This window comes from Procambarus clarkii, chromosome 89 (assembly GCF_040958095.1).
Source record: "Procambarus clarkii isolate CNS0578487 chromosome 89, FALCON_Pclarkii_2.0, whole genome shotgun sequence".
NCBI lineage: Eukaryota > Metazoa > Arthropoda > Malacostraca > Decapoda > Cambaridae > Procambarus > Procambarus clarkii.
Window position 1 is genome coordinate 16,523,230 of NC_091238.1, and position 25,639 is coordinate 16,548,868.

At 49.0% G+C, this 25,639-nt stretch overlaps 1 protein-coding gene across 6 annotated transcripts in view; it reads left to right on the forward strand.

Moving 5' to 3' along the window:
* Positions 1-25,639, forward strand: part of Sh (Potassium voltage-gated channel protein Shaker) — a 661,237-nt gene that overhangs the window by 626,683 nt on the left and 8,915 nt on the right. The gene's annotated exons all lie outside the window — the stretch shown is intronic.

The window sequence follows — 25,639 nt, forward strand, 5'->3', positions numbered from 1 at the left end:
TAGCGCGATTTTCGCCGCTAGCGGCCAAAAACCGTGCGATTTTCGCCGCTAGCGGCCAAAAATCGGGCGATTTTTGCCGCTAACGCCCGAAAACCGCGCGATTTTTGCCGCTAACGGCCAAAAACCGCGCAATTTTCGCCGCTAGCGGCCAAAAACCATGCGATTTTCGCAGCTGGCGGGCAAAAATCGCGATTTTCGCCACTACCGGCCAAAAATAGCGCGATTTTCGCCGCTACCGGCCAAAAACCGCGCAATTTTCGCCGCTACCGGCCAAAAACCATGCGATTTTCGCAGCTGGCGGGCAAAAATCGCGCGAATTTCGCCGCTACCTGCCAAAAATCGACCGATTTTCGCCGCTAGCGGCCAAAAATGGGACGATTTTCGCCGCTAGCGGCCAAAAATCGTGCAAATTTCGCCGCTAGCGGCCAAAAATCGCGATTTTCGCCGCTACCGGCCCAAAATAGCGCGATTTTTACCACTACCGGCCAAAAACCGCGCGACTTTCGCCGCTAGCGGCCAAAAACCGTGCGATTTTCGCAAATGGCGGGCAAAAATTTCGCGATTTTCACCGCTACCTGCCAAAAATCGCGCGATTTTCGCCGCTAGCGGCCAAAAATCGGGCTATTTTTGCCGTTAGCGGCCAAAAATCGGCGATTTTCGCCGCTAGCGTCCAAAAATCGTGCGAATTTCGACGCTAGCGGCCAAAAACCGTGCGATTTTCGCAGCTGGCGGGCAAAAATCGCACAGTTTTTGGCCGCTAGCGGCGAAAATCGCACAGTTTTTGGCCGCTAGCGGCGAAAATCGCACAGTTTTTGGCCGCTAGCGGCGAAAATCGCGCTATTTTTGGCCGGTAGTGCCGAAAATCGCGATTTTTGCGCGCCAGCTGCGAAAATCGCATGGTTTTTGGCCGCTAGCGGCGAAAATTGCGCGGTTTTTGGCCGGTAGCTTCGAAAATCGCGCGATTTTTGGCCGGTAGCGGCGAAAATCGCGATTTTTGCCCGCCAGCTGCGAAAATCGCATAGTTTTTGGCCGCTAGCGGCGAAAATCGCGCGGTTTATGGCCGGTAGCGGCGAAAATAGCGTTATTTTTGCCCGCCAGCTGCGAAAATCGCATGGTTTTTGGCCGCTAGCGGCGAAAATCGCACGGTTTTTGGCCGGTAGCGGCAAAAATCGCGCTATTTTTGGCCGGTAGCGGCGAAAATCGCGATTTTTGCCCGCCAGCTGCGAAAATCGCATAGTTTTTGGCCGCAAGCGGCGAAAATCGCGCGGTTTTTGGCCGGTAGCGGCGAAAATAGCGCTATCTTTGCCCGTCAACTGCTAAAATCGCATGGTTTTTGGCCGCTAGCGGCGAAAATTGCGCGGTTTTTGGCCGCTAGCGGCGAAAATCGCGCTATTTTTGGCCGGTAGTGGCGAAAATCGCGATTTTTGCCCGCCAGCTGCGAAAATCGCATGGTTTTTGGCCGCTAGCGGCGAAAATTGCGCGGTTTTTGGCCGCTAGCGGCGAAAATCGCGCGGTTTTTGGCCGGTAGCGGCGAAAATAGCGCTATTTTTGCCCGCCAACTGCTAAAATCGCATGGTTTTTGGCCGCTAGCGGCGAAAATTGCGCAATTTTTGGCCGCTAGCGGCGAAATTCGCACGATTTTTGGCCGCTAGCGGCGAAATTTGCACGATTTTTGGCCGCTAGCGGCGAAATTTGCACGATTTTTGGCCGCTAGCGGCGAAAATCGCCCCATTTTTGGCCGCTAGCGGCGAAAATAGCCCCTTTTTTAGCCGCTAGCGGCGAAAATCGGTCGATTTTTGGCAGGTAGCGGCGAAATTCGCGCGATTTTTGCCCGCCAGCTGCAAAAATCGCATGGTTTCTGGCCGCTAGCGTCGAAAATAGCGCGGTTTTCGGCCGTTAGCGGCAAAAATCGCCCGATTTTTGGCCGCTAGCGGCGAAAATCGCACGGTTTTTGGCCGCTAGCGGCGAAAATCGCGCTATTTTTGGCCGGTAGCGGCGTAAATCGCGATTTTTGCCCGCCAGCTGCGAAAATCGCATAGTTTTTGGCCGCTAGCGACGAAAATTGCGCAGTTTTTGGCCAGTAGCGGCGAAAATCGCGCTATTTTTGGCCGGTAGCGGCGAAAATCGCGATTTTTGCCCGCCAGCTGCGAAAATCGCATAGTTTTTGGCCGCTAGCGGCGAAAATCGTGCGGTTATTGGCCGGTAGCGGCGAAAATAGCGCTATTTTTGCCCGCCAGCTGCGAAAATCGCATGGATTTTGGCCGCTAGCAGCGAAAATCGCGCGGTTTTTGGCCGGTAGCGGCAAAAATCGCGCTATTTTTGGCCGGTAGCGGCGAAAATCGCGATTTTTGCCCGCCAGCTGCGAAAATCGCATAGTTTTTGGCCGCTAGCGGCGAAAATCGCGCGGTTTTTGGCCGGTAGCGGCAAAAATCGCGCTATTTTTGGCCGCTAGCGGCGAAATTTGCACGATTTTTGGCCGCTAGCGGCTAAATTTGCACGATTTTTGGCCGCTGGCGGCGAAAATCGCCCCATTTTTGTGACCCATCGCCGTTTTCAGTAATTGGCATATTTTCGGTATAAAAAGTCGGAATTTCAAACTGCGAATACGTGCAGAGAGCCATAATTGGACTCCAAAATATGGCTCTGGAGTCGAATTTGGGATGTTTGGGATATTTTGAAAACTGCAGGGGGTTGTGGCCAAAATGTGACCCACCGCCGCTTTCAGTAATTGGCATATTTTCTGTATAAAAAGTCGGAATTTCAAACTGCGAATACGTGCAGAGAGCCAGAATTTGGCTCCAATATATGGCTCAGGAGTCGAATTTGGGATGTTTGGGATATTTTGAAAACTGCAAGGGGGTTTGGGCAAAATGTGACCTACCGCTGCTTTCAGTAATTGGCATATTTTCGGTATGAAAAGTCGGAATTTAAAACTGCGAATACGTGCAGAGAGCCAGAATTTGGCTCTGAAATATGGCCCTGGAGTCGAATTTGGGATGTTTGGGATATTTTGAAAACTGCAGGGGGGTTTGGGCAAAATGTGACCCACCACTGCTTTCAGTAATTGGCATATTTTCGGTATAAAAAGTCGGAATTTCAAACTGCGAATACGTGCAGAGAGCCAGAATTTGGCTCCAAAATATGGCTCAGGAGTCGAATTTGGGATGTTTGGGATAATTTGAAAACTGCAGGGTTGTTTGGGGAAAATGTGACCTACCGCCGCTTTCAGTAATTGGCATATTTTCTGTATGAAAAGTCGGATTTTCGCCGCTACCGGCCAAAAACCGCGCGATTTTCGCCGCTAGCGGCCAAAAACCATGCGATTTTTGCAGCTGGCGGGCAAAAATCGCGCGAGTTTCGCCGCTACCTGCCAAAAATCGCGCGATTTTCGCCGCTAGCGGCCAGAAACTATGGGATTTTTGCAGCTGGCGGGGAAAAATAGCGCGATTTTCGCCGCTACAGGTCAAAAACGGCGCGATTTTCGCCGCTAGCGGCCAAAAACCATGCGATTTTCGCAGCTGGGTGGCAAAAATCGGGTGTTTTGCCACTACCGGCCAAAAATAGCGTGATTTTCGCCGCTAGCGGTCAAAAACCGTGCGATTTTTGCCGCTAGCGGCCAAAAATCGGGCGATTTTTGCCGCTAACGGTCGAAAACCGCGCGATTTTTGCCGCTAACGGCCGAAAACCGCGCTATTTTCGACGCTAGCGGCCAGAAACCATGCGATTTTTGCAGCTGGCGGGCAAAAATCGCGCGAATTTCGCCGCTACCTGCCAAAAATCGACCGATTTTCGCCGCTAGCGGCTAAAAAAGAGGCTATTTTCGCCGCTAGCGGCCAAAAATAGGGCGATTTTCGCCGCTAGCGGCCAAAAATCGTGCAAATTTCGCCGCTAGCGGCCAAAAATCGTGCAAATTTTGCCGCTAGCCGCAAAAAATCGTGCGAATTTCGCCGCTAGCGGCCAAAAATTGCGCAATTTTCGCCGCTAGCGGCCAAAAACCATGTGATTTTAGCAGTTGACGGGCAAAGATAGCGCTATTTTCGCCGCTACCGGCCAAAAACCGCGCGATTTTCGCCGCTAGCGGCCAAAAACTATGCGATTTTCGCAGCTGGCGGGCAAAAATCGCGATTTACGCCGCTACCGGCCAAAAATATCGCGATTTTCGCCGCTAGCGGCCAAAAACTGTGCGATTTTTGCCGCTAACGGCCGAAAACCGCGCGATTTTTGCCGCTAACGGCCGAAAACCGCGCTATTTTCGACGCTAGCGGCCAAAATCCATGCGATTTTTGCAGCTGGCGGGTAAAAATCGCGCGAATTTCGCCGCTACCTGCCAAAAATCGACCGATTTTCGCCGCTAGCGGCTAAAAAAGGGGCTATTTTTGCCGCTAGCGGCCAAAAATGGGGCGATTTTCGCCGCCAGCGGCCAAAAATCGTGCAAATTTAGCCGCTACCGGCCAAAAACCGCGCGATTTTCGCCGCTAGCGGCCAAAAACTATGCGATTTTCGCAGCTGGCGGGCAAAAATCGCGATTTTCGCCGCTACCGGCCAAAAATAGCGCGATTTTTGCCGCTACCGGCCAAAAACCGCGCGATTTTCGCCGCTAGCGGCCAAAATCCATGCGATTTTCGCAGCTGGCGGGCAAAAATAGCGCTATTTTCGCCGCTACCGGCCAATAACCGCACGATTTTCGCCGCTAGCGGCCAAAAACTATGCGATTTTCGCAGCTGGCGGGCAAAAATCGCGATTTTCGCCGCTACCGGCCAAAAATAGCGCGATTTTCGCCGCTACTGGCCAAAAACTGCGCAATTTTCGCCGCTAGCGGCCAAAAACTATGCGATTTTCGCAGCTGGCGGGCAAAAATCGCGATTTTCGCCGCTACCGGCCAAAAATAGCGCGATTTTCGCCGCTAGCGGCCAAAAACCGTGCGATTTTCGCCGCTAGCGGCCAAAAATCGGGCGATTTTTGCCGCTAACGGCCGAAAACCGCGCTATTTTCGACGCTAGCGGCCAGAAACCATGCGATTTTTGCAGCTGGCGGGTAAAAATCGCGCGAATTTCGCCGCTACCTGCCAAAAATCGACCGATTTTCGCCGCTAGCGGCTAAAAAAGGGGCTATTTTTGCCGCTAGCGGCCAAAAATGGGGCGATTTTCGCCGCCAGCGGCCAAAAATCGTGCAAATTTAGCCGCTAGCGGCCAAAAATCGTGCGAATTTCGCCGCTAGCGGCCAAAAATTGCGCAATTTTCGCCGCTAGCGGCCAAAAACCATGCGATTTTAGCAGTTGGCGGGCAAAAATAGCGCTATTTTCGCCGCTACCGGCCAAAAACCGCGCGATTTTCGCCGCTAGCGGCCAAAAACCGCGCAATTTTCGCCGCTAGCGGCCAAAAACCATGCGATTTTCGCAGCTGGCGGGCAAAAATCGCGATTTTCGCCACTACCGGCCAAAAATAGCGCGATTTTCGCCGCTACCGGCCAAAAACCGCGCAATTTTCGCCGCTAGCGGCCAAAAACCATGCGATTTTAGCAGTTGACGGGCAAAGATAGCGCTATTTTCGCCGCTACCGGCCAAAAACCGCGCGATTTTCGCCGCTTGCGGCCAAAAACTATGCGATTTTCGCAGCTGGCGGGCAAAAATCGCGATTTTCGCCGCTACCGGCCAAAAATAGCGCGATTTTTGCCGCTACCGGCCAAAAACCGTGCGATTTTCGCCGCTAGCGGCCAAAAACCATGCGATTTTCGCAGCTGGCGGGCAAAAATAACGCTATTTTCGCCGCTACCGGCCATAAACCGCGCGATTTTCGCCGCTAGCGGCCAAAAACTATGCGATTTTCGCAGCTGGCGGGCAAAAATCGCGATTTTCGCCGCTACCGGCCAAAAATCGCGCGATTTTCGAAGCTACCGGCCAAAAACCGCGCAATTTTCGCCGCTAGCGGCCAAAAACCATGCGATTTTCGCAGCTGGCGCGCAAAAATCGCGATTTTCGGCACTACCGGCCAAAAATAGCGCGATTTTCGCCGCTAGCGGCCAAAAACTGTGCGATTTTCGCCGCTAGCGGCCAAAAATCGGGCGAGTTTTGCCGCTAACGGTCGAAAACCGCGCGATTTTTGCCGCTAACGGCCGAAAACCGCGCTATTTTCGACGCTAGCGGCCAAAATCCATGCGATTTTTGCAGCTGGCGGGTAAAAATCGCGCGAATTTCGCCGCTACCTGCCAAAAATCGACCGATTTTCGCCGCTAGCGGCTAAAAAAGGGGCTATTTTTGCCGCTAGCTGCCAAAAATGGGGCGATTTTCGCCGCCAGCGGCCAAAAATCGTGCAAATTTAGCCGCTAGCGGCCAAAAATCGTGCAAATTTCGCCGCTAGCGGCCAAAAATAGCGCGATTTTCGCCGCTAGCGGCCAAAAACCGCGCTATTTTCGACGCTAGAGGCCAAAAACCATGCGATTTTCGCAGCTGGCGGGCAAAAATCGCGATTTTCGCCACTACCGGCCAAAAATAGCGCGATTTTCGCCGCTACCGGCCAAAAACCGCGCAATTTTCGCCGCTAGCGGCCAAAAACCATGCGATTTTAGCAGTTGACGGGCAAAGATAGCGCTATTTTCGCCGCTACCGGCCAAAAACCGCGCGATTTTCGCCGCTTGCGGCCAAAAACTATGCGATTTTCGCAGCTGGCGGGCAAAAATCGCGATTTTCGCCGCTACCGGCCAAAAATAGCGCGATTTTTGCCGCTACCGGCCAAAAACCGTGCGATTTTCGCCGCTAGCGGCCAAAAACCATGCGATTTTCGCAGCTGGCGGGCAAAAATAACGCTATTTTCGCCGCTACCGGCCATAAACCGCGCGATTTTCGCCGCTAGCGGCCAAAAACTATGCGATTTTCGCAGCTGGCGGGCAAAAATCGCGATTTTCGCCGCTACCGGCCAAAAATCGCGCGATTTTCGAAGCTACCGGCCAAAAAACCGCGCAATTTTCGCCGCTAGCGGCCAAAAACCATGCGATTTTCGCAGCTGGCGCGCAAAAATCGCGATTTTCGGCACTACCGGCCAAAAATAGCGCGATTTTCGCCGCTAGCGGCCAAAAACTGTGCGATTTTCGCCGCTAGCGGCCAAAAACTGTGCGATTTTCGCCGCTAGCGGCCAAAAATCGGGCGAGTTTTGCCGCTAACGGTCGAAAACCGCGCGATTTTTGCCGCTAACGGCCGAAAACCGCGCTATTTTCGACGCTAGCGGCCAAAATCCATGCGATTTTTGCAGCTGGCGGGTAAAAATCGCGCGAATTTCGCCGCTACCTGCCAAAAATCGACCGATTTTCGCCGCTAGCGGCTAAAAAAGGGGCTATTTTTGCCGCTAGCGGCCAAAAATGGGGCGATTTTCGCCGCCAGCGGCCAAAAATCGTGCAAATTTAGCCGCTAGCGGCCAAAAATCGTGCAAATTTCGCCGCTAGCGGCCAAAAATAGCGCGATTTTTGCCGCTACCGGCCAAAAACCGCGCGATTTTCGCCGCTAGCGGCCAAAAACTATGCGATTTTCGCAGCTGGCGGGCAAAAATCGCGATTTTCGCCGCTACCGGCCAAAAATAGCGCGATTTTTGCCGCTACCGGCCAAAAACCGCGCGATTTTCGCCGCTAGCGGCCAAAATCCATGCGATTTTCGCAGCTGGCGGGCAAAAATAGCGCTATTTTCGCCGCTACCGGCCAATAACCGCACGATTTTCGCCGCTAGCGGCCAAAAACTATGCGATTTTCGCAGCTGGCGGGCAAAAATCGCGATTTTCGCCGCTACCGGCCAAAAATAGCGCGATTTTCGCCGCTACTGGCCAAAAAACTGCGCAATTTTCGCCGCTAGCGGCCAAAAACTATGCGATTTTCGCAGCTGGCGGGCAAAAATCGCGATTTTCGCCGCTACCGGCCAAAAATAGCGCGATTTTCGCCGCTAGCGGCCAAAAACCGTGCGATTTTCGCCGCTAGCGGCCAAAAATCGGGCGATTTTTGCCGCTAACGGCCGAAAACCGCGCTATTTTCGACGCTAGCGGCCAGAAACCATGCGATTTTTGCAGCTGGCGGGTAAAAATCGCGCGAATTTCGCCGCTACCTGCCAAAAATCGACCGATTTTCGCCGCTAGCGGCTAAAAAAGGGGCTATTTTTGCCGCTAGCGGCCAAAAATGGGGCGATTTTCGCCGCCAGCGGCCAAAAATCGTGCAAATTTAGCCGCTAGCGGCCAAAAATCGTGCGAATTTCGCCGCTAGCGGCCAAAAATTGCGCAATTTTCGCCGCTAGCGGCCAAAAACCATGCGATTTTAGCAGTTGGCGGGCAAAAATAGCGCTATTTTCGCCGCTACCGGCCAAAAACCGCGCGATTTTCGCCGCTAGCGGCCAAAAACCGCGCAATTTTCGCCGCTAGCGGCCAAAAAACCATGCGATTTTCGCAGCTGGCGGGCAAAAATCGCGATTTTCGCCACTACCGGCCAAAAATAGCGCGATTTTCGCCGCTACCGGCCAAAAACCGCGCAATTTTCGCCGCTAGCGGCCAAAAACCATGCGATTTTAGCAGTTGACGGGCAAAGATAGCGCTATTTTCGCCGCTACCGGCCAAAAACCGCGCGATTTTCGCCGCTTGCGGCCAAAAACTATGCGATTTTCGCAGCTGGCGGGCAAAAATCGCGATTTTCGCCGCTACCGGCCAAAAATAGCGCGATTTTTGCCGCTACCGGCCAAAAACCGTGCGATTTTCGCCGCTAGCGGCCAAAAACCATGCGATTTTCGCAGCTGGCGGGCAAAAATAACGCTATTTTCGCCGCTACCGGCCATAAACCGCGCGATTTTCGCCGCTAGCGGCCAAAAAACTATGCGATTTTCGCAGCTGGCGGGCAAAAATCGCGATTTTCGCCGCTACCGGCCAAAAATCGCGCGATTTTCGAAGCTACCGGCCAAAAACCGCGCAATTTTCGCCGCTAGCGGCCAAAAACCATGCGATTTTCGCAGCTGGCGCGCAAAAATCGCGATTTTCGGCACTACCGGCCAAAAATAGCGCGATTTTCGCCGCTAGCGGCCAAAAACTGTGCGATTTTCGCAGCTAGCGGCCAAAAACTGTGCGATTTTCGCCGCTAGCGGCCAAAAATCGGGCGAGTTTTGCCGCTAACGGTCGAAAACCGCGCGATTTTTGCCGCTAACGGCCGAAAACCGCGCTATTTTCGACGCTAGCGGCCAGAAACCATGCGATTTTTGCAGCTGGCGGGCAAAAATCGCGCGAATTTCGCCGCTACCTGCCAAAAATCGACCGATTTTCGCCGCTAGCGGCTAAAAAAGGGGCTATTTTCGCCGCTAGCGGCCAAAAATAGGGCGATTTTCGCCGCTAGCGGCCAAAAATCGTGCAAATTTCGCCGCTAGCGGCCAAAAATCGTGCAAATTTTGCCGCTAGCGGCCAAAAATCGTGCGAATTTCGCCGCTAGCGGCCAAAAATTGCGCAATTTTCGCCGCTAGCGGCCAAAAATTGCGCAATTTTCGCCGCTAGCGGCCAAAAACTATGCGATTTTAGCAGTTGACGGGCAAAGATAGCGCTATTTTCGCCGCTACCGGCCAAAAAAACGCGCGATTTTCGCCGCTTGCGGCCAAAAACTATGCGATTTTCGTAGCTGGCGGGCAAAAATCGCGATTTTCGCCGCTACCGGACAAAAATAGGGCGATTTTTGCCGCTACCGGCCAAAAATCGGGCGATTTTTGCCGCTAACGGCCGAAAACCGCGCGATTTTTGCCGCTAACGGCCGAAAACCGCGCTATTTTCGACGCTAGCGGCCAGAAACCAAGCGATTTTTGCAGCTGGCGGGTAAAAATCGCGCGAATTTCGCCGCTACCTGCCAAAAATCGACCGATTTTCGCCGCTAGCGGCTAAAAAAGGGGCTATTTTTGCCGCTAGCGGCCAAAAATGGGGCGATTTTCGCCGCCAGCGGCCAAAAATCGTGCAAATTTAGCCGCTAGCGGCCAAAAATCGTGCAAATTTCGCCGCTAGCGGCCAAAAATAGCGCGATTTTTGCCGCTACCGGCCAAAAACCGCGCGATTTTCGCCGCTAGCGGCCAAAAACTATGCGATTTTCGCAGCTGGCGGGCAAAAATCGCGATTTTCGCCGCTACCGGCCAAAAATAGCGCGATTTTTGCCGCTACCGGCCAAAAACCGCGCGATTTTCGCCGCTAGCGGCCAAAATCCATGCGATTTTCGCAGCTGGCGGGCAAAAATAGCGCTATTTTCGCCGCTACCGGCCAATAACCGCACGATTTTCGCCGCTAGCGGCCAAAAACTATGCGATTTTCGCAGCTGGCGGGCAAAAATCGCGATTTTCGCCGCTACCGGCCAAAAATAGCGCGATTTTCGCCGCTACTGGCCAAAAACTGCGCAATTTTCGCCGCTAGCGGCCAAAAACTATGCGATTTTCGCAGCTGGCGGGCAAAAATCGCGATTTTCGCCGCTACCGGCCAAAAATAGCGCGATTTTCGCCGCTAGCGGCCAAAAACCGTGCGATTTTCGCCGCTAGCGGCCAAAAATCGGGCGATTTTTGCCGCTAACGGCCGAAAACCGCGCTATTTTCGACGCTAGCGGCCAGAAACCATGCGATTTTTGCAGCTGGCGGGCAAAAATCGCGCGAATTTCGCCGCTACCTGCCAAAAATCGACCGATTTTCGCCGCTAGCGGCTAAAAAAGGGGCTATTTTCGCCGCTAGCGGCCAAAAATGGGGCGATTTTCGCCGCTAGCGGCCAAAAATCGTGCAAATTTCGCCGCTAGCGGCCAAAAATCGTGCGAATTTCGCCGCTAGCGGCCAAAAATTGCGCAATTTTCGCCGCTAGCGGCCAAAAACCATGCGATTTTAGCAGTTGGCGGGCAAAAATAGCGCTATTTTCGCCGCTACCGGCCAAAAACCGCGCGATTTTCGCCGCTAGCGGCCAAAAACCGCGCAATTTTCGCCGCTAGCGGCCAAAAACCATGCGATTTTCGCAGCTGGCGGGCAAAAATCGCGATTTTCGCCACTACCGGCCAAAAATAGCGCGATTTTCGCCGCTACCGGCCAAAAACCGCGCAATTTTCGCCGCTACCGGCCAAAAACCATGCGATTTTCGCAGCTGGCGGGCAAAAATCGCGATTTTCGCCGCTACCGGCCAAAAATAGCGCGATTTTCGCCGCTAGCGGCCAAAAACCGTGCGATTTTCGCCGCTAGCGGCCAAAAATCGGGCGATTTTTGCCGCTAACGCCCGAAAACCGCGCGATTTTTGCCGCTAACGGCCGAAAACCGCGCTATTTTCGACGCTAGAGGCCAGAAACCATGCGATTTTTGCAGCTGGCGGGCAAAAATCGCGCGAATTTCGCCGCTACCTGCCAAAAATCACCCGATTTTCGCCGCTAGCGGCCAAAAATGGGACGATTTTCGCCGCTAGCGGCCAAAAATCGTGCAAATTTCGCCGCTAGCGGCCAAAAATCGCGATTTTCGCCGCTACCGGCCCAAAATAGCGCGATTTTTACCATTACCAGCCAAAAACCGCGCGACTTTCGCCGCTAGCGGCCAAAAACCGTGCGATTTTCGCAAATGGCGGGCAAAAATTTCGCGGTTTTCACCGCTACCTGCCAAAAATCGCGCGATTTTCGCCGCTAGCGGCCAAAAATCGGGCTATTTTTGCCGTTAGCGGCCAAAAATCGGCGATTTTCGCCGCTAGCGTCCAAAAATCGTGCGAATTTCGCCGCTAGCGGCCAAAAACCGTGCGATTTTCGCAGCTGGCGGGCAAAAATCGGGATTTTCGCGGCTACCGGCCAAAAAGCGCGCGATTTTCGCGGCTACCGGCTAAAAACCGCGCGATTTTCGCCGCTACAGGCCAAAAACCGAGCGATTTTTGCCGGTAGCGGCAAAAAATCGACCGATTTTCGCCGCTAGCGGCCAAAAAAGTGGCTATTTTCGCCACTACCGGCCAAAAATCGGGGAATTTTCGCCACTAGCGGCCAAAAATCGCGCGATTTTCGCCGTTACCGGCCAAAAACTGCGCGATTTTCGTCGCTAGCGGCCAAAAACCATGCGATTTTCGCAGCTGGCGGGCAAAAATAGCGATTTTCGCCGCTACCGGCCAAAAACCGCGCGATTTTCGCCGCTACCGGCCAAAAACCGCGCGATTTTCGCCGCTAGCGGCCAAAAACCGTGCGATTTTCGCAAATGGCGGGCAAAAATTTCGCGATTTTCACCGCTACCTGCCAAAAATCGCGCGATTTTCGCCGCTAGCGGCCAAAAATCGGGCTATTTTTGCCGTTAGCGGCCAAAAATCGGCGATTTTCGCCGCTAGCGTCCAAAAATCGTGCGAATTTCGCCGCTAGCGGCCAAAACTCGTGCGAATTTCGCCGCTACCGGCCAAAAATCGCGCGATTTTCGCCGCTACCGCCTAAAAACCGCGCGATTTTTGCCGCTAGCGGCCAAAAATCGACCGATTTTCGCCGCTAGCGGCCAAAAACCATGCGATTTTCGCAGCTGGCGGCCAAAAATAGCACTATTTTCGCCGCTACCGGCCAAAAACCGCGCGATTTTTGCCGCTACCGGCCATAAACCGCGCGATTTTCGCCGCTAGCGGCCAAAAACTATGAGATTTTCGCAGCTGGCGGGCAAAAATCGCGATTTTCGCCGCTACCGGCCAAAAACCGCGCAATTTTCGCCGCTAGCGGCCAAAAACCATGCGATTTTCGCAGCTGGCGGGCAAAAATCGCGATTTTCGCCGCTACCGGCCAAAAATAGTGCGATTTTCGCCGCTAGCGGCCAAAAACCGTGCGATTTTCGCCGCTACCGGCCAAAAACCGCGCGATTTTCGCCGCTATCGGCCAAAAACTGCGCGATTTTCGCCGCTAGCGGCCAAAAACCATGCGATTTTCGCAGCTGGCGGGCAAAAATCGCGATTTTCGCCCCTACCGGCCAAAAACCGCGCGATTTTCGCCGCTACCGGCCAAAAACCGCGCGATTTTCGCCGCTAGCGGCCAAAAACCGTGCGATTTTCGCAACTGGCGGGCAAAAATTTCGGGATTTTCGCCGCTAGCGGCCAAAAATCGGGCTATTTTTGCCGTTAGCGGCCAAAAATCGGCAATTTTCGCCGCTAGCGGCCAAAAATCGTGCGAATTTCGCCGCTAGCGGCCAAAAATTGTGCGAATTTCGCCGCTACCGGCCAAAAATCGCGCGATTTTCGCCGCTACCGGCTAAAAATCGCGCGATTTTTGCCCGCCAGCTGCGAAAATCGCACGATTTTTGCCCGCTAGCGGCGAAATTAGCACGATTTTTGGCCGCTAGCGGCGAAAATTGCGCAATTTTTGGCCTCTACCTGCGAAAATCGTGCGATTTTTGGCAGCCAGCTACGAAAATCGCACGGTTTTTGGCCGCTAGCGGCGAAAATCGCGCGTTTTTTGGCCGTTAGCGGCGAAATTCGCACGATTTTTGGCCGCTAACGACGAAATTCGCACGATTTTTGCTCGTTACCGGCGAAAATAGCCCCTTTTTTGGCCGCTAGCAGCGAAAATCGGTCGATTTTTGCCGCTAGCGGCCAAAAAACCGCGCGATTTTCGCTGCTAGCGGCCAAAAACCGTGCGATATTCGCCGTTACCGGCCAAAAATCGCACGATTTTCGCCGGGAACGGGCAAAAATTGGGCGAATTTGGCCGCTAGCGGCGAAAATCGCGCGGGTTTTGCCCGCCAGCTGCGAAAATCGCGCGATTTTTGGCTGCTAGCGGCGAAATTCGCACGATTTTTGGCCGCTAACGGCGATAATCGCCCGATTTTTGCCCGCTAGCGGCGAAAATAGCCCCTTTTTTGGCCGCTAGCGGAGTAAATCGCCAGATTTTTGGCCGCTAGCGGCGAAAAAATCGCACGGTTTTTGGCCGCTAGCGGCGAAAGTCGGTCGATTTTCGCTGCTAGCGGCCAAAAACCGTCCGATTTTCGCCGCTAGCGGCCAAAAATCACGCGATTTTCGCCGGTAGCAGGCAAAAATCGGGCGAATTACGCCGCTGGAGTGCAAAAATCGCCTGGTTTTTGCCCCGGTAGTGGCGAAAATCGCCCGAATTTTGGACGCTAGCGGCGAAAATCGCGCAATTTTTGGCCGCTACTTGCGAAAATCACGCGATTTTTGCCCGCTAACGGCGAAAATCGCTCGGTTTTGGGGCGCTAGCGGCGAAAATCGCGTGATTTTTGCCCGCTAGAGGCGAAAATCGCTCGGTTTTTGGGCGCTAGCGGCGAAAATCGCGCGATTTTTGCCCGCCAGCTGCGAAAATCGCACGATTTTTGCCCGCTAGCGGCGAAATTAGCACGATTTTTGGCCCCTAGCGGCGAAAATTGCGCAATTTTTGGCCTCTACCTGCGAAAATCGCGCGATTTTTGGCAGCCAGCTACGAAAATCGAACGGTTTTTGGCCGCTAGCGGCGAAAATCGCGCGTTTTTTGGCCGTTAGCGGCGAAATTCGCACGATTATTGGCCGCTAGTGGCGAAAATCGCCCGGTTTTAGCCCCGGTAGTGGCGAAAATCGCCCGATTTTTGGACGCTAGCGGCGAAAATCGCGCAATTTTTGGCCGCTACTTGCGAAAATCACGCGATTTTTGCCCGCTAACGGCGAAAATCGCCCGGTTTTTGGGCGCTAGCGGCGAAAATCGCGCGATTTTTGCCCGCCAGCTGCGAAAATCGCACGGTTTTTGCCCGCTAGCGGCTAAATTCGCACGATTTTTGGCCGCTAACGGCGAAAATCGCCCGATTTTTGCTCGCTAGCGGCGAAAATATCCCCTTTTTTGGCCGCTAGCGGAGAAAATCGCCCGATTTGTGCCCGCTAGCGGCGAAAATATCCCCTTTTTTGGCCGCTAGCGGCGAAAGTCGGTCGATTTTTGCCGCTAGCGGCCAAAAACTGCGCGATTTTCGCTGCTAGCGGCCAAAAACCGTCCGATTTTCGCCGCTAGCGGCCAAAAATCACGCGATTTTCGCCGGTAGCGGGCAAAAATCGGGCGAATTACGCCGCTGGAGTGCAAAAATCGCCCGGTTTTAGCCCCGGTAGTGGCGAAAATCGCGCGGTTTTTGGAGGCTAGCGGCGAAAATCGCGCGATTTTTGGCCGCTACTTGCGAAAATCACGCGATTTTTGCCCGCTAGAGGCGAAAATCGCTCGGTTTTTGGGCGCTAGCGGCGAAAATCGCGCGATTTTTGCTCGCCAGCTGCGAAAATCGCACGATTTTTGCCCGCTAGCGGCGAAATTAGCACGATTTTTGGCCGCTAGCGGCGAAAATTGCGCAATTTTTGGCCTCTACCTGCGAAAATCGCGCTATTTTTGGCAGCCAACTACGAAAATCGCACGGTTTTTGGCCGCTAGCGGCGAAAATCGCGCGTTTTTTGGCCGTTAGCGGCGAAATTCGCACGATTTTTGGCCGCTAGCGACGAAATTCGCACGATTTTTGCCCGTTACCGGCGAAAATAGCCCCTTTTTTGGCCGCTAGCAGCGAAAATCGGTCGATTTTTGCCGCTAGCGGCCAAAAACCGCGCGATTTTCGCTGCTAGCGGCCAAAAACCGTGCGATATTCGCCGCTACCGGCCAAAAATCGCATGATTTTCGCCGGGAGCGGGCAAAAATTAGGCGAATTTGGCCGCTAGCGGCGAAAATCGCGCGGGTTTTGCCCGCCAGCTGCGAAAATCGCGTGATTTTTGGCCGCTAGCGGCGAAATTCGCACGATTATTGGCCGCTAGCTGCGAAAATCGCCCGGTTTTAGCCCCGGTAGTGGCGAAAATCGCCCGATTTTTGGACGCTAGCGGCGAAAATCACGCGATTTTTGGCCGCTACTTGCGAAAATCACGCGATTTTTGCCCGCTAACGGCGAAAATCGCTCGGTTTTTGGGCGCTAGCGGCGAAAATCGCGCGATTTTTACCCGCCAGCTGCGAAAATCGCACGGTTTTTGCCCGCTAGCGGCTAAATTCGCTCGATTTTTGGCCGCTAACGGCGAAAATCGCCCGATTTTTGCCCGCTAGCGGCGAAAATAGCCCCTTTTTTGGCCGCTAGCGGAGAAAATCGCCCGATTTTTGGCCGCTAGCGGCGAAAATAGCCCCTTTTTTTGGCCGCTAGCGGCGAAAGTCGGTCGATTTTTGCCGGTAGCGGGCAAAAATCGGGCGAATTTCGCCGCTGGAGGGCAAAAATCGGACGATTTTCGCCGCTACCAGCCAAAAATCGCGCGATTTTTGGCTGGTAGCGGCGAAAATCGCGCGATTTTTGCCACCCAGCTGCGAAATTCGCACGATTTTTGCCCGCTACCGGCGAAAATAACCTTTTTTTTGGGCCTCTAGCAGCGAAAATCGGTTGATTTTTGCCGCTAGCAGCCAAAAATCGCGCGATTTTCGCCGGTTGCGGGCAAAAATCGGGCGAATTTCGCCGCTGGAGGGAAAAAATCGGGCGACTTTCGCCGCTAGCGGCAAAAATCGACCGATTTTTGGCGATGGGTCATATTTTGCCCAAACCCCCCTGCAGTTTTCAAAATGTCTGAAATGTCGGAAATTTGACTCCTGAGCGTGATTTTTGAGCCGAATTCTGACTCTCTGCACCTATTTTCAGTTTCAAATTACGACGTTTCATACCGAAAATATGCCAATTACTGAAAACGGCGATGGGTCATATTTTGCCCAAACCCCCTTGCAGTTTTCAAAATGTCTGAAATGTCGGAAATTTGACTCCTGAGCGTGATTTTTGAGCCGTATTCTGACTCTGCGCCTATTTTCAGTTTCAAATTACGACGTTTCATACCGAAAATATGCCAATTACTGTAAACGGCGATGGGTCATATTTTGACCAAACCCCCCCTGCAGTTTTCAAAATGTCCGAAATGTCGGAAATTTGACTCCTGAGCGTGATTGGCTCTGAAATATGGCCCAGGAGTCGAATTTAGGATGTTTGGGATATTTTGGAAACTGCAGAGGGGGTTTGGGCAAAATGTGACCCCTCCGCCGCTTTCAGTAATTGGCATATTTTCGGTATGAAAAGTCGGAATTTAAAACTGCGAATACGTGCAGAGAGCCAGAATTTGGCTCTGAAATATGGCCCAGGAGTCGAATTTGGGATGTTTGGGATATTTTGGAAACTGCAGAGGGGTTTGGGCAAAATTTGACCCACCGCCGCTTGAAGTAATTCGCATATTTTCGGTATAAAAAGTCGGAATTTCAAACTGCGAATACGTGCAGAGCCAAAATTTGGCTCCAATATATGGCTCAGGAGTCGAATTTGAGATGTTGAGGATGTTTTGAAAACTGCAGGGGGGTTTGGGCAAAATGTGACCCTCCACTGCTTTCAGTAATTGGCATATTTTCGGTATGAAAAGTCGAAATTTGAAACTGCGAATATGTGCAGAGAGTCAGAATTTGGCTCCAAAATATGGTTCAGAAGTCGAATTTGGGATGTTTGGGATATTTTGAAAACTGCAGGGGGGGTTTGGGCAAAGTGTGACCTACCGCCGCTTTCAGTAATGGCATATTTTCGGTATGAAAATTCGATATTTCAAACTGCGAATACGTGCAGAGAACCATAATTGGACTCCAAAATATGGCTCGGGAGTCGAATTTGGGATGTTTTGGATATTTTAAAAACTGCAGGGGGGTTTTGGCAAAATGTGACCCACCGCCGCTTTTTGTAATTGGCAAAAATCGCGCGATTTTTGGCTGGTAGCGGTGAAAATCGCGCGATTTTTGCCACCCAGCTGCGAAATTCGCACGATTTTTGCCCGCTACCGGCGAAAATAACCTTTTTTTTTGGCCTCTAGCAGCGAAAATCGGTTGATTTTTGCCGCTAGCAGCCAAAAATCGCGCGATTTTCGCCGGTTGCGGGCAAAAATCGGGCGAATTTCGCCGCTGGAGGGAAAAAATCGGGCGATTTTCGCCGCTAGCGGCAAAAATCGACTGATTTTTGGCGATGGGTCATATTTTGCCCAAACCCCCCTGCAATATTCAAAATGTCTGAAATGTCGGAAATTTGACTCCTGAGCGTGATTTTTGAGCCGAATTCTGACTCTCTGCACCTATTTTCAGTTTCAAATTACGACGTTTCATACCGAAAATATGCCAATTACTGAAAACGGCGATGGGTCATATTTTGCCCAAACCCCCTTGCAGTTTTCAAAATGTCTGAAATGTCGGAAATTTGACTCCTGAGCGTGATTTTTGAGCCGTATTCTGACTCTGCGCCTATTTTCAGTTTCAAATTACGACGTTTAATACCGAAAATATGCCAATTACTGTAAACGGCGATGGGTCATATTTTGACCAAACCCCCCCTGCAGTTTTCAAAATGTCCGAAATGTCGGAAATTTGACTCCTGAGCGTGATTGGCTCTGAAATATGGCCCAGGAGTCGAATTTGGGATGTTTGGGATATTTTGGAAACTGCAGAGGGGGTTTGGGCAAAATGTGACCCCTCCGCCACTTTCAGTAATTGGCATATTTTCGGTATGAAAAGTCGGAATTTAAAACTGCGAATACGTGCAGAGAGCCAGAATTTGGCTCTGAAATATGGCCCAGGAGTCGAATTTGGGATGTTTGGGATATTTTGGAAGCTGCAGAGGGGTTTGGGCAAAATTTGACCCACCGCCGCTTGAAGTAATTCGCATATTTTCGGTATAAAAAGTCGGAATTTCAAACTGCGAATACGTGCAGAGCCAAAATTTGGCTCCAATATATGGCTCAGGAGTCGAATTTGAGATGTTGGGGATGTTTTGAAAACTGCAGGGGGGTTTGGGCAAAATGTGACCCTCCACTGCTCTCAGTAATTGGCATATTTTCGGTATGAAAAGTCGAAATTTGAAACTGCGAATATGTGCAGAGAGTCAGAATTTGGCTCCAAAATATGGTTCAGAAGTCGAATTTGGGATGTTTGGGATATTTTGAAAACTGCAGGGAGTGTTTGGGCAAAGTGTGACCTACCGCCGCTTTCAGTAATGGCATATTTTCGGTATGAAAATTCGATATTTCAAACTGCGAATACGTGCAGAGAACCATAATTGGACTCCAAAATATGGCTCGGGAGTCGAATTTGGGATGTTTTGGATATTTTAAAAACTGCAGGGGGGTTTTGGCAAAATGTGACCCACCGCCGCTTTTTGTAATTGGCAAATTTTCGCGGCAGTGGGTCACATTTTTCCCAAACCCCCTGCAGGTTTTCAAAATATCTCAAAAACATCTCAAATTCGACTCCTGAGCCATATTTTGGAGCCAAATTCTGGCTCTCTGCACGTATTCGCAGTTTGAAATTCCGACTTTTTATACCGAAAATATGCCAATTACTGAAAGCGGCGGAGGGTCACATTTTGGCCAAACCCCCCTGCAGTTTTCAAAATATCCCAAACATCCCAAATTCGGCTCCAGAGTCATATTTTGCAGCCAAATTCTGGCTCACTGCACGTATTCGCAGTTTGAAATTCCGACTTTTTATACCGAAAATTTGCCAATTACAAAAAGCGGCGGTGGGTCACATTTTGCCAAAACCCCCCTGCAGTTTTTAAAATATCCAAAACATCCCAAATTCGACTCCCGAGCCATATTTTGGAGTCCAATTATGGCTCTCTGCACGTATTCGCAGTTTGAAATTCCGAATTTTCATACCGAAAATATGCCATTACTGAAAGCAGCGGTAGGTCACATTTTGCCCAAACTCCCCCTGCAGTTTTCAAAATATCCCAAACATCCCAAATTCGACTTCTGAACCATATTTGGTAGCCAAATTCTGGCTCTCTGCACGTATTCGCAGTTTGAAATTCCGACTTTTTATACCGAAAATATGCCAATTACTGAAAGCAGCGATGGGTCACATTTTGCCCAAACCCCCCCTGCAATTTTCAAAATATCCAAAACATCCCAAATTCGACTCCTGAGCCATATTTTGGAGCCAAATTCTGGCTCTGAACGTATTCGCAGTTCGAAATTCCGACTTTTTATACCGAAAATATGCCAATTACTGAAAGCGGCGGAGGGTTACATTTTGCCCAAAACCCCCTGCAGTTTTCAAAATATCTCAAACTACCTAATTTCGACTCCTGAGCCATATTTTGGAGCCAAATTCTGGCTCTCTGCGCGTATTCGCAGTTTGAAATTCCGACTTTTCATACCGAAAATATGTCAATTACTGAAAGCGGCGGTAGGTCACATTTAGCCCAAACCCCCATGCAGTTTTCAAAATGTCCCAAACTTCCCAAATTCGACTCCTGGGCCATATTTCAAAGCCAAATTCTGACTCTCTGCACGTATTCGCAGTTTGGAATTCCGACTTTTTATATCGAAAATATGCCAATTACTGAAAGCGGCGGTGGGTCACTTTTTGCCCAAACCCCCCTGCAGTTTTCAAAATATCTCAAACATATCAAATTCGACTCCTGAGCCATATTTTGAAGCCAAATTCTGGCTCTTTGCACGTATTCGCAGTTTGGAATTCCGACTTTTTATACCGAAAATATGCCAATTACAGAAAGCGGCGGTGGGTCACATTTTGCCCAAACCCCCTCCTGCAGTTTTCCTCTCCCTCTCTCTCTCCCCCTTCCCCCCCCCCCCCCCCCTCTCTCTCTCTCTCTCCCCCCCCATCTCTCTCTCCCCTCTCTCTCTCCTCTCTCTCTCCCCCTTCCCCCCCATATATATATATATATATATATATATATATATATATATATATATATATATATATATATATATATATATATATATCTCTCTCTATATCTATATCTATATCTATATCTATATCTATCTCTCTCTCTCTCTCTCTCTCTATATCTATATCTATATATCTCTCTCTCTCTCTCTCTCTCTATATCTATATCTATATATCTCTCTCTCTCTCTCTCTCTCTATATCTATATCTATATATCTCTCTCTCTCTCTCTCTCTCTATATCTATATCTATATCTCTCTCTCTCTCTCTCTCTCTATATCTATATCTATATATCTCTCTCTCTCTCTCTCTCTCTATATCTATATCTATATATCTCTCTCTCTCTCTCTCTCTCTATATCTATATCTATATATCTCTCTCTCTCTCTCTCTCTCTATATCTATATCTATATATCTCTCTCTCTCTCTCTCTCTCTATATCTATATCTATATATCTCTCTCTCTCTCTCTCTCTCTCTATATCTATATCTATATATCTCTCTCTCTCTCTCTCTCTCTATATCTATATCTATATATCTCTCTCTCTCTCTCTCTCTCTATATCTATATCTATATATCTCTCTCTCTCTCTCTCTCTCTATATCTATATCTATATATCTCTCTCTCTCTCTCTCTCTATATCTATATCTATATATCTCTCTCTCTCTCTCTCTCTCTATATCTATATCTATATATCTCTCTCTCTCTCTCTCTCTCTCTATATCTATATCTATATATCTCTCTCTCTCTCTCTCTCTCTATATCTATATCTATATATCTCTCTCTCTCTCTCTCTCTCTATATCTATATCTATATATCTCTCTCTCTCTCTCTCTCTCTATATCTATATCTATATCTCTCTCTCTCTCTCTCTCTCTCTATATCTATATCTATATATCTCTCTCTCTCTCTCTCTCTCTATATCTCTATCTATATATCTCTCTCTCTCTCTCTCTCTCTATATCTATCTCTATATCTCTCTCTCTCTCTCTCTCTCTATATCTATATCTATATCTCTCTCTCTCTCTCTCTCTCTCTCTCTCTCTCTCTCTCTCTCTCTCTCTCTCTCTCTCTCTCTCTCTCTCTCTCTCTCTCTCTCTCTCTCAAATTGAGTTCCTCTAGCCTCTCCTCATAGCTCTTGTTTTTCAGGTCCGTAATCCATTTAGTGGTATGCCTTTGTACCTTTTCCAGTTTACAGATGTGTTACTTGAGAAATGGGCACCATATAACCTATTCATGTTGCAATTGTGGTCTTACAAAAGTTGTGAACAATATCTTTGGCATTTCACTATGAATATATTTAAAAATGATTCTGAAGTTGGAAAGTATAGCATAGGCTCCTTGCACAATGCCATTTATGTGGTCTTCTGGTGACAAACTGCTATCCATAACATTCTCTAGATTTCTTTTTCTTGTCAGAGTTCTTTAATACAAAATAACTAGTTTGTGTTGTACATATTTTCTCCTGTTCCATCTGTTTAGAAAAGAATGAATGCCTGCATCCATGGTTGGAGGCTAGATGCTTGGGGCTAGCCTCGCCAACTTTGCACGAGAAATGGTCTGGGGGTAAAGGACTGACATAGGATGGTTAGGGTTGCCAGAATTCAAGAGGGAACAGCATGCCAGATAACCCATTCTGACTGCAACGATAATTTTTAGCACTGCTCTCCTGCTACACCTAGCTAAATAATTTAAAAGCAAATGTTTTTCTTATAGTAAATAATATACACCCTTTATTGACTAATCTTGGGGAAAATAAAACATTTTCTGCTATTCATATTTTGGCTGTAATAATATAAAATAATCTTCCCACAGCTTCAAAGCAAATGGTTAATTATTATATTTTGTAAACATTTCACACTGCTAAGCTGATCCCATCAGCGGAACACCTTCACGTCAATGATAGACTATATTATTTATCTAAGAGAGACAAACATCTTCCTGTAAAGAGACTGGGTTGACCAGGGCAGAATGAGACAGGAAAGGAGACAACATACAACACACAAAGGAGAAGGGGGGAATGTTAAGGGAGAAAGGGAAGAAAGCTGGAAAGGGGAAGAGTTGAGGGATAGAGAAAGAGATGGGAGGGTGTGGGAAAGACCCAGCATAGGTGGGGAGGAGATGGGAAGAGAGGATAAGAGAGATGAGAGAGGAGGGAAGTTGAGAGAGAGAGAGAGAGACCCAAGCATAGGCAGGTACCCTTCCCCTCTTCCTTAGTATCCCATAATGTGGAATTTGTTCACATTGAATACTATTTGCAAAGTGTTGCTCCATAAATTTATTCTGTCTTGTTCATCTTGAATCTTTCCTAGTAGCTTAGGATCGTTGGCAAGCATGTTCATATAATTCTGTATTTCCTCTGGAAGATCATGTATAAAGACAATGAACATTACTGATGCAAGACCTGAACACTGTGGTATACGACTAGTGACATATTAGTGCTTACTTATTAATGAGCACGGGTGAGCTCGAGCTTTTAATAGTCTCCTAGCCATTTATACCTGGCATGCTAACTCTCTCGACATTAATTTTTCATCATGTATGTTGTTTTGAAGCTGTGGATGGAATTGGCTTCAACAACGTCCTCTTTCAGTGCATTTAATATGCCAACCAATCATACACTCAACCTAAATTGCTGCACAGCCACATCAGGAGAAAAATCCCAGTGAAGGAACAGGTAATGAAACTGAGGATAGGGTTAGCCAGATTCACTACAAATGACGAGGAAGTATGCAAGGAACTCGAAATTCCAGGTCTTCACATTAGAGCAAGGAGAAGGTCCAGAGGTAAAGAGAGGGAATAGATAACCAGGCACTGCTAGAAGAGTTCAAGATTACCAGTGGGGAGGTATGGAAGCTTCTGCTAGAGTTGGATGTGACAAAGGCCATAGGCCCAGATGGAATCTCACCATAGATACTAAAGGAAGGAGCAGAAGCACTGTGCCTGCTACTATCTATAGTGTTTAACAAATCACTGGTAACAGGTGAACTGCTAAAAATCTGGAAGACAGCTGAACTTCAACTCTAGCAGAAGCTTCCATACCTCCCCACTGGTAATCTTGAACTCTTCTAGCAGTGCCTGGTTATCTATTCCCTCTCTTTACCTCTGGACCTTCTCCTTGCTCTAATGTGAAGACCTGGAATTTCGAGTTCCTTGCATACTTCCTCGTCATTTGTAGTGAATCTGGCTAACCCTATCCTCAGTTTCATTACCTGTTCCTTCACTGGGATTTTTCTCCTGATGTGGCTGTGCAGCAATTTAGGTTGAGTGTATGATTGGTTGGCATATTAAATGCACTGAAAGAGGACGTTGTTGAAGCCAATTCCATCCACAGCTTCAAAACAACATACATGATGAAAAATTAATGTCGAGAGAGTTAGCATGCCAGGTATAAATGGCTAGGAGACTATTAAAAGCTCGAGCTCACCCGTGCTCATTAATAAGTAAGCACTAATATGTCACTAGTCGTATACCACAGTGTTCAGGTCTTGCATCAGTAATGTTCATTGTCTTTATACATGATCTTCCAGAGGAAATACAGAATTATATGAACATGCTTGCCAACGATCCTAAGCTACTAGGAAAGATTCAAGATGAACAAGACAGAATAAATTTATGGAGCAACACTTTGCAAATAGTATTCAATGTGAACAAATTCCACATTATGGGATACTAAGGAAGAGGGGAAGGGTACCTGCCTATGCTTGGGTCTCTCTCTCTCTCTCAACTTCCCTCCTCTCTCATCTCTCTTATCCTCTCTTCCCATCTCCTCCCCACCTATGCTGGGTCTTTCCCACACCCTCCCATCTCTTTCTCTATCCCTCAACTCTTCCCCTTTCCAGCTTTCTTCCCTTTCTCCCTTAACATTCCCCCCTTCTCCTTTGTGTGTTGTATGTTGTCTCCTTTCCTGTCTCATTCTGCCCTGGTCAACCCAGTCTCTTTACAGGAAGATGTTTGTCTCTCTTAGATAAATAATATAGTCTATCATTGACGTGAAGGTGTTCCGCTGATGGGATCAGCTTAGCAGTGTGAAATGTTTACAAAATATAATAATTAACCATTTGCTTTGAAACTGTGGGAAGATTATTTTATGTTATTACAGCCAAAATATGAATAGCAGAAAATGTTTTATTTTCCCCAAGATTAGTCAATAAAGGGTGTATATTATTTACTATAAGAAAAACATTTGCTTTTAAATTATTTAGCTAGGTGTAGCAGGAGAGCAGTGCTAAAAATTATCGTTGCAGTCAGAATGGGTTATCTGGCATGCTGTTCCCTCTTGAATTCTGGCAACCCTAACCATCCTATGTCAGTCCTTTACCCCCAGACCATTTCTCGTGCAAAGTTGGCGAGGCTAGCCCCAAGCATCTAGCCTCCAACCATGGATGCAGGCATTCATTCTTTTCTAAACAGATGGAACAGGAGAAAATATGTACAACACAAACTAGTTATTTTGTATTAAAGAACTCTGACAAGAAAAAGAAATCTAGAGAATGTTATGGATAGCAGTTTGTCACCAGAAGACCACATAAATGGCATTGTGCAAGGAGCCTATGCTATACTTTCCAACTTCAGAATCATTTTTAAATATATTCATAGTGAAATGCCAAAGATATTGTTCACAACTTTTGTAAGACCACAATTGCAACATGAATAGGTTATATGGTGCCCATTTCTCAAGTAACACATCTGTAAACTGGAAAAGGTACAAAGGCATACCACTAAATGGATTACGGACCTGAAAAACAAGAGCTATGAGGAGAGGCTAGAGGAACTCAATTTGCCAAAGGTGGGAGATGGAAGAACTGATATGATCACTCCACACAAAATTGACAAAGATGAATTCTCTAAACCTAAAACATCAAGAACAAGGTCATAGACTTACTTTAGTTAAATTGGAGAATCGACAAGCTGGATTTCATTGCTCACCCGTACAAAGGCCAGATTTTTTTTTTTCCAAAAAATATATTTTAGTGGGAACAATTTTCAAGGGTGCACTGTATACTC